A 13,956-nucleotide genomic window follows, 5' to 3' on the forward strand; every position below is an offset into this window, starting at 1 on the left:
GGAGGAGGGACGAGAAATGGACAGGATTCGACGCGGATTTGAAATGGACGGTTCCGACGTGGCGAGGGTTTGAATTCAGGGGTAATTTGGAGAAGAAAAAGAATACTCTGTTTTTGACCGTTTCTTTAGGTGGCTAGGTAAAATTAATTTCAAATAACCCCACACTTTTAGGGGCTAGTTAAAAGGACACCACCCTTAATTATGGGATCGTCAAAATAGATACTTTAATATTTGAAATACCTTCTATGCAATAGTTTAAATCAACTTTCATATTTCTCATACCAACTTTTAATGACGTTGTAGCAGCTACAACATTAAAATCAATGAAACAATATAGGAAACAATGCGGTGATAAGGAAAAATTTATTTGGCATGAGTCAATGGTCATAGTGTAGGTCAAAGTTAAGACGGTCAACATCATCCGAGCAGAAAGTGGCTCATTGGTCGATCGGAGGGATCATTGTCCAGTCGGTCATATGAGTAAACCAGTAGTGAGTCAACCCGATCGGCAGGAGAGCAAGCTGAGCGGGCCAGTATCCCGAGCCGAACGAGCCACTCGTCCAGCTCGAGATATGGCGTTGGCATAAGTACACATAATGATCCGATAAAATAATAAAAAAGGAAAAGACAGATAATTAAGGGAAAGAGAAAATAAAATAGAACACTTCATTTGTCATTGAATGAAAAGAAGTCAAGACAAAGATACTTTTTATCGGTAATTAATATCATTAAAACAGGGGAAGATGGAGGGTCGCTAAGAAAGGTATAAAAGAGTATGTCAGGTATGAAGAAAGGCAAGATTCACCTTTGTCTCTAGTACTCTCACTTTTTCTTCTCCTTCTAACTTGAGCATCGGAGGGCCAACGTCAGGAACCCCTTCCTTGGTTTGGTTTTGTTTTGCAGATAGGAGCGAGGTCTTCATCCAGCCAGCGAGACTGCCACATCCCCGTCTTTCCAGCTTCATATCTTCGGACAGGATCATTTTGGTACCGTCTGTGGGAACATATCCTGCATCCAAACGAGAATATGGAAGATGGTGGACGACCCACAACAATGACGCTGACGCAAAAGGATCTCGACGTACTAATACAAGCTCGAGTGATGAAAATATTGGAGCAACAGCAAAAACAGATGTTGGTCGATCGGCAAGCGCATAAGGCTACACCTTCGGCGGCAAGCTGCTAGGTTGAGCGAGAAAATCGAGCGGAACAGCTTTCCATTCGGGACCCGAACAAGAGACCGATCGATACCTATGGGGAAGCACCTAATGCGTCGGTCCCCTTACACCAAGTGTCGTTATAGATTCCAACAGAAGAGAGGGGCTGAGAAGACAGAGACTGGGAATCTTCCTTGGACGAGACACCCGCTCGAACTACAAGGAAAAGAAAGGCATCTAAAGCAGATAATTCACCCGAGCAGGTCAATCAATAGTTTTCGGAGGGGATTCTAAGTGACCCTTTGCCGAAACATTACACCCCGCTGACGATCGGGGAATATAATGGAACAACCGACCCCAATAACCACTTGGCCAAGTTTAATAACGCGGTCACGCTGCACCAATACACGGATGGGGTAAAATGTCGAGTCTTCCTTACCACGTTATCTGGATCAGCACAACGCTGGTTCAAACGTTTGCCAAGCATCTCAATCCATAGCTTCAAAGACTTCCGAGCGACCTTCCTGCATCACTTTGCTAGCAGTCGACACCATCAGAAGACGAGCGTGAATCTATTCTCACTGAAACAAGGGCCACGAGAGGCCTTAAGGGCATATATCCAACGCTTCAATTAGGTGGCGATGGACATTCCGACGGTCTCCTCGGACGTATTGGTAAATGCCTTCACTCAAGAGCTCACTAAAGGAGAATTCTTCCGGTCACTCATTCGAAAGCCGCCAAAGAACTTTAGTCATCTACAAAAAAGGGTCAATGAATACAACAATGTAGAAGAAGCTCAGACGACCAGGAAAAAAGAGGCACCCGCTGAACCAGTGGCAGCATTCGAGCGGCGTCAACCGAGCAACCATCAGCCTCCTAAAGAGCCCCGATCGGGAGGAATTCAACCACAACACGAGCCTAGGACACATGTCCTATAGCACGTGGGGGTCAGATGCCCAAAGGCCTCCCGGGGTAAAATATGGGCGCCAATGTTTTGCTCCTTCCATCAGTCGGTGATTCATAATACCCGGGATTGCCACTTGGCTAGCAGACCACCCCAAGAAGGCAGTATCGTCAATCACTGTCGCCCGATCAGAGACATAGGCGTTGATCAGCTGGGCGAAGGGAAGACGAAAGGATAGCAGTCGAACCACGCTGCAATCAATCTCAACAACAAAACAATCCAAGTCATGTTTAGGAGCAGTTCGAACTGAGACGACCCTTAACTCGAGAGGAAGAAAATAGGAGCAACACCGCTTGGGGTGAGATAGGAATAATCGCCAGGGGATCGACCGACGGTGATTCCAATCGAGCGAGAAAGTTGCACACTCGGCGGTTTGAAATTCACGCGGTCGACTGCAGCAAGGAGAAGGCCGAAGGACTTGAGATCAGCTTCGGCTCGAATGATTTGGAGGGGGTAGAGATCCCCCATGATAACGCTATGATTATCTGAGCGGTAATAGCTAATTATGTTATTCACCGTACCTTTGTTGACACAGGAAGCTCAGTGAACATCATATTCAAGAAAAGCGTTCGATCAGCTACAAATCGACCGAGGTGATTTACTACCCATGACGACACCACTCTACGGGTTCACCAGTAATGAAGTGTTGTCGATTGGTCAACTGCGCCTGACTGTCTCGCTCAGGGAAGTGCCACTGAAAAGGACACGGATGACCAATTTCATCGTGGTAGATGCGCCGTCAACCAACAACGTCATTCTGGGGTGACAGACAATGAATGAGTTTCGAGCGGTGGTATCCACTTTCTACTAGAAGATCAAGTTCCCGGTAGGGGAAGGGTGGGCGAGGTCAGATGCGATCAATTGGTCGCCCGACGTTGCTACGTCGAGATGGTCAGAGCGGAAGCACGAGCCGCCCAGAAGACACAGCGCTTGGAGGTGAGCGCTATCATGGAAAAACCTCCTGCTCTGATCTATGATGAGAAGGAGGAGGTCCAGATCCATCCAAACCGATCGGAGGCGGCAACCTTTATTGCCACCGATATGGAAAGTGAGATAAAAGCAGAGTTAGTCGTCTGCCTCAGACGAAACTATGACATGTTTGCCTAGTCGATGCACGAATTATCCTGCATTTCTCTGAACGTGGTTCAGCACGAGCTACATGTCCGACTGGACTCCCGGTCGGTTAAACAAAAGAAAAGAAACTTCAGCTCGAAGCAGAATTTGATCATTCGGGCGGAGATAGAAAAATTATTAGAGGTCGGTCATATACGGGAAGTCCAGTTCCTAAGTTGGCTCGCTGACGTGGTACTGGTCTCCAAGTCAGGCAATAAATGGTGGATCTGCATCAACTTCCGCAACTTAAATAAGGCATGCTCGAAGGACTTCTATCCATTGCCTCGGATAGACCAAATGGTGGACTCTACAGCGGGCTGCGAATTAATATGCATGCTCGACGCATACTAGGGCTACCACCAAGTGTCACTCGCCCGAGAGGATCAAGAAAAGGTCGGTTTCATCATGGTCGACGGAACCTATTGTTACAACGTCATGTCGTTCGGACTAAAGAACGTCGGAGCAACCTACCAAAGGCTGATGAATAAAGTGTTTCGTAGGTAGATCGGTCGAAACATGGAAGTGTATGTCGATGACATACTAATAAAATCCCTCCGAGCGATCGATCTCTGTGCAGATGTCGAGGAAATGTGTCAAACTTTAAGAACCTATGGAATGAAACTAAACCCCAACAAGTGTCTGTTCGGTGCGAGGAGCGGATGTTTTCTCGGGTATATCGTGACCGAGCAGGGGATCGAGGCAAATTCAAGCAAGATAAGGCACTACAAGACATGCCCCCGCCCCGTAGTTTAAAAGAGGTCCAACGGCTGACCGGACGGATCACAGCGTTATCCAGATTCATATCCAAGTCATCCGATCGGAGTCTACAGTTCTTCAAGGTGCTACGCCGAGCGACAAGATTCCAGTGGGACAAGGAGTGCGATCGGGCGTTGGAAGAGCTCAAGGAGTATCTTAACTCCCTACCTGTGTTAATAAGCTGAATGCTAGGGAGTCGCTTTGGATCTATTTGTCGTCCACCGACTATGCGGTCGGCTCAACATTAGTCAAGCAGAACGGCCATGAATAGCAACCCGTGTACTTTTTAAGCCATATATTGAAAGACGCTGAATCCCGCTACACTGGTATGGAAAAATTAGCTTACGTTTTAGTGCTTGCCGCTCGGAGACTCTGCCCATACTTTCTCTCTCATCCGATCATCGTCATGACCAACAGTGCCCTGAGAAGAGTCCTTCTCAACCCAGAGGCGTCCAGGCGGCTAATCAAATGGGCAACCGAACTAAGTAAGTTAGACATTCAATATCAACCCAGAACGACGATCAAAGTTCAGGCCCTACCTGATTTTGTTACAGAGGTATAGAACGCCGAGCCGATAGCAACTTGGAGAATATATATCGATGGCTCGTCCACTCAACAAGGCAGCGAGATTGACATTCTGCTCATTTCACCACGAGAAAACCGGATGCAACTTTCCGTTCGGCTGGATTATCGGACCACCAACAACGAAGCCAAGTATGAAGCCTTAATAGTCGGCTTATAGGCAGCGCGGTATGTCGGAGCAACAAAAGTCCTCATTCACTTAAAATCTCAGCTGCTGCCCAACAACTATCAGGGACGTTCGAGATTAGCAATTCCTGACTCAAGTTATATGTAGAAGCTTTCGAGAAACTAAAGGCAAATTTTCAAGAGGTCACTATACAAAAGATCCCCCAATCGGAAAATCAAGTAGCGGATGAACTAGCTAAGTTAGCTTGTTCATTATCACCAGTTGTAATCAGCCAGCCAATCGAACAGGTCTCATTGGTGGCACACATCGACCGGATGAAGGGAGTGGTCTTCTCGAGCGACTGGATAACATCGCTGATTGAATTCCTCCGATCGGGTAGCACGCCGACTGACCAGGAGACATCACGAATATTAAGAAAGAGGGTCGGACAGTTCACCTTGGTCGGAGATCAGCTGTATAAAAGAGTCTTCTCCAGACCCCTACTCAAGTGCGTTGGACTAGAGGACGCAGAGTACATTCTACATGAAGTGCACTAAGGCTCTTGTGGAAGCCATCTGGGCGGTCATTCACTGGCTCAAAAGATCCTCCTGGCTGGATATTTTTAGCCAACTCTCTAAGAGGATCCTGCTCAGACCATAACCACCTATCTGTCCTGCCAAAGGTATCGCAACATCTTGCATCGACCGATCGAGGATATGAAGGCATCCACAGTGTCTTGCTCGTTCGATCAATGAGGCATGGACATCATGGGACTGTTTCCCATGGCAATCGGTCAGCGGAGGTTCCTGCTCGTAGCGGTGGACTACTTCTCAAAGTGGGTGAAGGCTGAGCTGCTAGCAAGGATAAACGAGCAAATGGTCATCAAATTCATCTGGCAGAACCATCTTGTGTCAGTTCGGCATCCCCCGTCGGCTCGTCTCGGATAACGGAAGGCAGTTCGTGGGACAAAGCCTCAGGGAGTGGTGCGAAGGCTATGACATCTAGTAGGCCTTCGCGTCAGTGACCTACCCCTAGAGCAACGGCCAGGCGGAAGGCACAAACCGGGAGATCCTTAGAGGCTTACGAGCTCGGCTCGACCACTCCGGGGGCAGCTGGGTCGACGAGCTCCCGAGTGTCTTGTGGGCACTTCGCACGACTCCAAAAGAGACGATCGACGTAACACCATTCCAGTCGATGTATGGAGGAGAAGTGGTTGTCCCTGTGGAGGTTGGAGTAGAATCCGATCGGATGTGACTGTACGCCGAGGGAAACACCAAATGAAGATTAATGGAACTCGACTTGGTGGATGAATCGCGGAATAAAGCCGCCGTCCGACTAATGGCATACCAACAACAAATGAGGCAGAACTACAATCGAAGGGTAATCCCGAAATCTTTCCAGGTCAGAGATCTGGTGTGGAGAAAAATCAAGCCGGTCGACGATATCACCAAGCTCGAGGCGCCGTGGGGGGGGGGGGGGGGGACCTTACAAGGTCACACAGAAATTACACTCGGGGGCCTACTACTTGGAGGACGAAGACGGAAGGAGGCTCGAGCGGCCATAGAGTGCGAATTATCTTTAACCCTATAGGGTCGAAGGAGGTGCGTAAGTAAATATAGATGTATTTGTGCATATGTCTTCTGGATGCAGAATGGACATGAATAAAAAATAAGTTTTCCAAACTTTTAAGTTGATCGGCCAAGATAAAAGTCGAGCGGAGACCTTAAGCTCTTGTCGTCATCAACGGTCGAGCGGCGACCTTAAACTCTTATCGTCATCAGCGGTCGAGCGGCGACCTTAAACTCTTGTCGTCATCAGCGGTCAAACGACGACCTTAAACCCTTGTCATCATCAGCGGTCAAGCGACGACCTTAAAACCCTTTTCTACGCCATTAAATGGTCGAATGACAACCTTAAACCCAGAACTGATCAATCGGCTGAGAAAACAGATAACCCGCTGCCAGTCGACACGAGGCCACACTTGAGTTTTTTCGCGTCAACACTTGAACTAAATGCAAGCCGAAAAAATTAAAATGTCGAACGACGAGAAGGGATATTAGGGTTCGCCGGATGAACGAGCATTCATTGATACTTCAAGAATATTACATAAACAAAAACTCCCATGAACAAGTTCACTCCAAATAATCCAAAACATCGTCAGACAGTGACTAAGTCAGCTTGTCTCGACTGATGACCTTGCTTGTTAGAGCGGAGGGGAGGTAGCCGCCTTCCTTCAGTTGATCGAGCATCCCGTCGATAGCAAGGTCAAATAAACAAAGTGCTCGATCCGAGACCTTGTCGTTAAAAGCGTCCGAACGGATGTAGGCCTACTTTTGAGATCAAACTTGCTCGACTCGGCATCCTGATAAGTCTTTAATGTTGCTCGGGAGGCCTTCAGCTCTTCCTTCAACTTGGCCAGCTCTTCATCTTTGGCGTCGAGCTGGGTCTTCGATGTCATCTGATCGGCCAATCGTCCATCCCGCTCGGCCTTCAATGTGGTCTCAATTTCCTTTAGGTTTTGGGCCAACATCCGAAACTCCTTATTTTTTATCTCCAAGTCCTCGATGGCCCGGAGCTTCCTGGTGTTGGCCAAATTGAGCTTGGACTCGAAAGAGTTGACCTGTTTATCAAGCCTAGCCAATTACATAGCCTGCTCGACGCATTTGCTCTTCTCCGCCTCCAACTGCTCAGAGCTCTTATTCATATCAGCTCTTAACTGAGTCATCTTAGCGTTCATCTGCTCCAGTTGCGCTTGAGAAGCAGATGATTGGCTGCTCGAAGCACGAAACTGCTAGACTTCATGCTCCAGGTAAGCAAGTCTGTGGCACATGACCAGACTTTCCACCCAGTACTACAAAAGCGCTAAGCATTATACAAGACGAGCGGACAAGAGAAAAAGGAAGAAAGGTATACATATCCCAGTAGACATCTGGGTGTGGCTGTTAGCAAGTTCCCCCATAGCTACAATTGTCGCACGGGCTCGGGTATCAGCCCATATTTGTGCCAACGTCCCTTGTATTCATATTTGATGCTCAGGGTGAGGGCGTTGGGTCGTTCGGATGGTGGTACTCGTCAGTCGGCAAGTAAATGATTGTCGTTATCGATTTCTGGCCGCTCAGGCCAGAAGGTACAGAAGACGTCCTGCCGGTGGGCTGTGAGGAGACTGACCGGATGCAAGACACCTGCGCCACCGGTAGAGATGGGGGCATGAAGGCGGTTGGCAGCACGCAGATCGTCCCTTGAGGCAGCCCGAATAGTGAAGGTGTCCGGTCGGAGGACAGAGACGCAGGGAGTTCCCTAAGGCCCTGCTCAAGAGGTGGAAAAGAAGTTTCACCCCACTCGGATGGGGGTGGAAGAGAAGTCTCACCCCGCTCAGATGGGGATCGAGAGCTGACCATGGTTGGGGTTTGTAGGGTTGAAGTGGCAGTTCGGGAGGAACCTTCCGTTCGGCGCCTCTTGCGGTGTCGCAGGGGCTCGTCGGAAGTTGCCGACTCCGAAGCGACAACTATCGAGACCATAGACGATCGTTCAGGCAGAAGGTCCGCTGTGGCAACTGCCGCATCGCTCGCGACTGTTTAACTTCCTCCAGCGCCGCTCCCCAGCACTTGAGTTCCCTCCTCGCCGAGCGGATCCTTGTGGGAACCGACCGACTGCAGACCGCGGCTCTCTAACTCGGCCATGGCCGCAACATTGATCTCTGCATCCGCGAGTTTGGCTTTGCCAGCCAGACGTGCGCGCAACATGACTTGAGCTGCAAAAGAAAAAGAGAAATCAGTTAGATTCAAAAGTTAGACTGAGAAGGAGTATACCTAGGCTGGACGGAAGCCTTTTGCGGATCGAACTCAGGCCGAACACGTAGAAGACACCCTCCAGCAACAACTTGTGTATATAGTATTTCTAACCGGCTAAGCTGGAAGTTGCATGAAGGTAGTCTGAACGACTCTTGTATTTCTTGAGGGGTTCGACACCTCTAATTGCCACCTGGTCGGGAAGTCCGGCCGCTCGGGAAAGCAAAGAAAGAAGTAACAGTCCTTCTAATGCTTGTTGGAAGATGACATCTTATCAAAAAAGACTAGGTTCACTCAGGCTTGGAAGAGAAAAGTCCCCAGCTCGAACAATTTAGGATAATAGAAATAGTGAAAGAGCCAAGGGGTAAGGGGAATGTCGTGCAGGCGAAACAAAACGATGACCCCACACAACAATCGAAAGGAGTTTGACACTAGTTGATGGAGAGAAATATGAAAGTATTTACAAATGGCAGAGAAGAAGGGTGGATTGGGAACCGTAGACCAGCAGTAAATTAGTCCCTAAAGAAGCATACAAATCCTGAAGGCAGCTCGTTTGGGCAATCAAAGGCCGAGGGAAGACCGATTTGATAATCGAAGGAAATTTCAAATGTAGCTCTCAAACTCTCAACATCGCCTCCGTCAAACCTGGATTCGGTAGACGTGTACCAAAGCCCAGGGACGAAAACAAGAGGTTGAGAGGAGCTTGCCATCAGAAATAAACGATGACAAGAAACAACAAAGAAGTTCGATGGAAAGGACGCTAAGAACAACGAATAGAGTCGGTTGAAGGGTACATAAAACTTACTCGAGAGATCGCTATGGCCGCCGAAAAAGAAGAAGAGCGCAGTGTCGCCGGAAAGTTCGAAGATGGAGACGCAGCGTGAGGGAGACGAAAACGCAAAGTGAGGAAGACGACGACACACGCGAGATTTATAAACTTCACGGCCTATCGACCTCAGTCGTCCGATCCAAAGCTACAAAAACCTAGAAGCATATCCCATTATTGATTTTGAAAAGATGCACACCTCGTTACAAGAGAATATCCGCCTATCACATCGAGCGTGCAGCGGCAGTGAGGGGCACATGTCCTTTGGTCACCGGGTAGCATTTAATGAGCTTAATTAAAAAAGTATGGCCACGTGCTTGGCCATAATTATCAAGGATTTGCACGGTCTTCAAGAAATTTAGTTGACGTCAGTCACGATCGAGCTCGCCCTAGGACATGTAGGGAAAAGAAAAACATGTGCCAAGTGTTGTTGCACCTTGTCCTGATCGGCGTAAAGAACGGGTCACAAGGCTAAACCTGACAACGACATAATAAAGCTAAGCGACGTTGGCTTGTGGGTCGATCAGTGATTACAGATCGAGTATAGTCCGACTGGACACTGTAGCATTTGGGTCGAACGAGCTTCAGAGTCGCCGAGGACACATCTTGTCTAGTCAGTCGGACTTACTGTCTCCTTTGACTAGACTTGAAGGAAACACTTGTGATGCGGTGATAAGGAGGAACCTACCTGGCATGAGTCAACCGCCACGGTACATGTCAAAGTGCGGTCAACATCACCCGAGCAGGAAGTGGCTCATCGGTCGATCGGAGGGATCATTGTCCGGTCGGCCATCTGAGTAAACCAGTAGCAGGTCAATCCGATCGATAGGAGAGCAAGCTGAGCGGACCAGTATCCTGAGCCGAACGAGCCACTCGTCCGGCTCGAGGTATGGCATTGGCATAAGTACACATAATGATTCGATAAAATAATAAAAGAGGAAAAGATAGATAATTAATAAGGAAAAGAGAAAACAAAATAAAACACTTCATTTGTCATTGAATGAGAAGAAGCCAAGACAAATATACTTTCTATCGGTAATTAATATCATTAAAATAGGGGAAGATGGAGGGTCACTAAGAAAGGTATAAAAGAGTATGTCAGGTATGAAGAAAGGCAAGATTCACCTTTGTCCCTAGTACTCTCACTTTTTCTTCTCTTTCTAACTTGAGCGTCAGAGGACCAACGCCAGAGACCCCTTCCTTGGTTTTGTTTTGTTTTGCAGATAGGAGCGAGGTCTTCATCTAGTCAGCGAGATTGTCACATCCCTAGCTTTCCAGCTTCACACCTTCAGACAGGATCAGGGAGAATTGAGGCTGATACAATAAGGATGATTCAATCAACCCAATTCGAAGTTTTAGACTCAATTGTGTTTAGGACTATAAATGAACCAAATCGAGCCAAATTTTATAATGTTCAAACTTATTTGATAAAGTAATCAAGTTAAATTAAACCAAGTCTAAAAATAAACATAGATGGTTGAACTTACTTTCTTTTTTACAAACTTAAGCTTATTTCAAACTTTGCTTGAGTTTAGTTTGTTTACATGTTATCCATTTTTTAATTCAAATTTATTGTTTGAAATTTTTATATTTTTAAACTTGTTTAATTGGTTGTTGATCTTGATAATACAAATTTATCTGTTCATTTTAAAATTTTATTTATTTATTATGTTGATAGAAATTTCATAAACATTATTCATAAATAGTTCACGATCTCTATTCTAGAATATTGACACAAATATGTTCAAGTTTATTTATTTAGTTTAACGAATTATTCAAATTTGTTAATGTAATTGACATCATAAATAAACTCTTCCATAAGACCAAGTCGGTCATCTCAAGATTAGTCAGCATAAATTAAATATATAATGTCAACTAAAAAATAAAAAAATAAACTCTTGCCCCTGAGACAATGGTGCAACGACAAAGCGGTTTCTCAATTTTCCAAGTATCTAAGAATCAATATTTTATTTATTTACAATCCTAGTTAGGCTTGAAAATACATAATATTCATAAGAAAAGCAAATAAATTGCTATAGAATGAAGAATAGATGAAAAATAGTATCAACTTCATAATTACATTCAATACAGATTGTAGAAATCAGAAGTAACAATTTCACTGATATGTGTAAAATACAAGGTTTTGCTTTGGGGTGGTCAACAAGTGCCATTTACAAAAATTAGGGTTTAAGATCTCTATCTTAAATCATTTGGAACATAGGAAAAAATTATCTTGAAAAGAATTACACCAAAAAAAATGAATATTAGTGATTATCACTTGAATTTTGGTTTCTGCTGCTGAAGTGAACTTGTTTGTTAGCCTTGGAGTGAACTTACAACTTGAATGATCCGAGAAGCTGCAAGAGTAAACGAAATGACCTCAGGAGAAAACAAGATTGAGTTCGGTTCAAATAAATAATCACACATCTGAATTTTGATGAAGTAGACATTTTTGGTTGAGCATGTCGAGCGAGCCAACTAGGCCTTGTGACCTAGTGAATCATTGTCTACTACTAAAAGGAATTCTTCTTTCACTGTGAAGATATATGCAACACTCTTATGTATCATAAATACAAACAAAAAAGATTCATTTATTTGATTCCATGAACAAAATTTACGAATTTTCATTATATTCCTTATCAATTCACTAAAAACATGATCGAGTGGGCCTTGTGACCAAGTTGATCATTGTCTACTACTTGAAGAAACCTTATTTCATTGTGAAGATTTATTTCTTATCTACAACTATCTTTCCTATCAAGGAATAACCATACTATTTTTATCACATAAATAACATTAAATGACACCGAGTAAAGATCATAAAGAAAACATGACCGAGAATGTCCATTCGTACTTTATTTTATTCTCCATAGAATAACTATTCTTACTCTATTCGTGAATGAGCAACGATGTTGGGCATATCGACTGAGCCGACCACTGAGTGGGTTGGGTTAGCCTGCTTAGCCTACTACTTGCAGAAATCTTTGTTTTGTTATGAATATTTATTCCTTATCTATTACTACCAACATTCCTACAAATCAAAAAAAGAAAAGGAAAACAATGTATTCAATTCATTCCATAAAATAAACTTCCAAATTTTTACTCAATTCTCTATCAATTCTTTTCTAGGGGAACAAATATTCTATTCTCTATCAATCTTGTTCCATGAATAGCATTGAGTGTTAGAGAGTAGAACTCATCAAGAACAGAACAGAACATTACTCAGGAACACAAAGAAAACACGATCTATGAATGTCTATTCTTACTTCATTTTATTCTCCAAGGAATAACTATTCTTACTCTATTATTGAATGAGTAAAATCGTTGAGCACGTCGAAGGAGCTGACCACATTGAGTGGGTTGGGTCAGCTGTCTACTATTACTTATAACATTCCTATAAATCAAACGAAGAAAAGGAAAACAATCTATTTAATCCATTCCATAAACTAAACTTAGGAATTCTTATCCAATTCCCTATCAATTCTATTCTAGGGGAACAATTATTCTAGTCTCTATCAATTTTGTTCCATGAATGGCATTGAGTTTCAGAGTAGAACTCACCAAGAAAAGAACATTGTTCAGGAACACGATTGCATCATGGAAAACCGACGACACAAATCACAAATCCAATAGTTCTCCAGATGCAGACCTACAGATGCAGCTCAAGTTGGTCTTTTGTGAGTTCACGGCAAAGCTTCTGGCGTTTGCAAAGAGCAACAGAAGAAAATTCGGAGATATAAAACAGTAGACGCCTTGCGTTTAAAGTAATGGATCCACCGTACTGAAATTGATCAACAACAAATGGGAAAGTTAAAGAAAGTAGTGTGTTCAGTCTTGGATCGTGTGACAGGTAGAGGCAAACAAGACCTTGCACTTGCCTCATGCATTTGTTCAAAGAATTGATGGCGAAATTCTGAAAGGCTATTGTTGAATTGCAATGATCCGTCAGAAAAAACAGGAATTCTTGTTCATGCCAAAATATCATGCAGGAAAACGAAATCACTGGTAGAGTAAAAACAAAGAACAAAAAGTGACCAGAATGGTCATTGAAGCACTTGAGATGAAGAACGAAGTGGAGACAGATGCCATGGTTGTCGAATCCGAAAAGGTAAACTGCAAATTAGACAAGGAAAATCAGATCATTTTGGTGAAGAAGAGGCTTCGATCTTGTTTAATAAAGAACGCAATAAATCGTGTGGGTCGTAACTTGTAAGGTTAGGCAAGACAAGAACACGATAATCCACCAAAATTTGGGGGAAATGGGCAAACCTCAGGTAGTTCCATTCGCCGAGATCGAGAGGGCTCGGAAGCTGGTGATTAGGGTTGGGTGTCGGAGACAGGGAACCGAACCATAAATCCGCCAAGTGCGGATGCGTCTGCGTCTGCGTCGACCCTAGCGGCGAATCGTAAAGCAGAACCGGAGGATGATTCCATACGCCATGAGGAGTCCGCGAGCGTGAGGTCGTGCCGCCGGTAACGACGTCGCCGAAGCTCCGGCGTTGTGTGTGTACAGTGTGTTGCTCTTCCATCGAGCAGAGAAGCACTACAGAAGAAGAAGCTTAGACGAAATGGACGAAAATGCCCTTTGGAATCACCTAAATGCCATTTAAGTGACTGAATTATTTGGTATATACATTAGATATATATAATATATATATTAACTCT

The 13,956-nt window shown here is 44.8% G+C and overlaps 1 long non-coding RNA gene across 1 annotated transcript; it reads right to left on the minus strand.

Moving 5' to 3' along the window:
• Nucleotides 1-11,384: 11,384 nt before the first annotated feature.
• LOC121976327 lies at nucleotides 11,385-13,869 on the minus strand. Its single transcript, XR_006110605.1, has 3 exons — nucleotides 13,561-13,869; nucleotides 12,853-13,404; nucleotides 11,385-11,648 (listed from the first exon to the last, which is right to left on the minus strand). It is a non-coding gene; the product is annotated as an uncharacterized LOC121976327 (long non-coding RNA).
• Nucleotides 13,870-13,956: the final 87 nt, after the last annotated feature.

The sequence above is a fragment of the Zingiber officinale genome, chromosome 4B (genome assembly GCF_018446385.1).
Source record: "Zingiber officinale cultivar Zhangliang chromosome 4B, Zo_v1.1, whole genome shotgun sequence".
Lineage (NCBI taxonomy): Eukaryota > Viridiplantae > Streptophyta > Magnoliopsida > Zingiberales > Zingiberaceae > Zingiber > Zingiber officinale.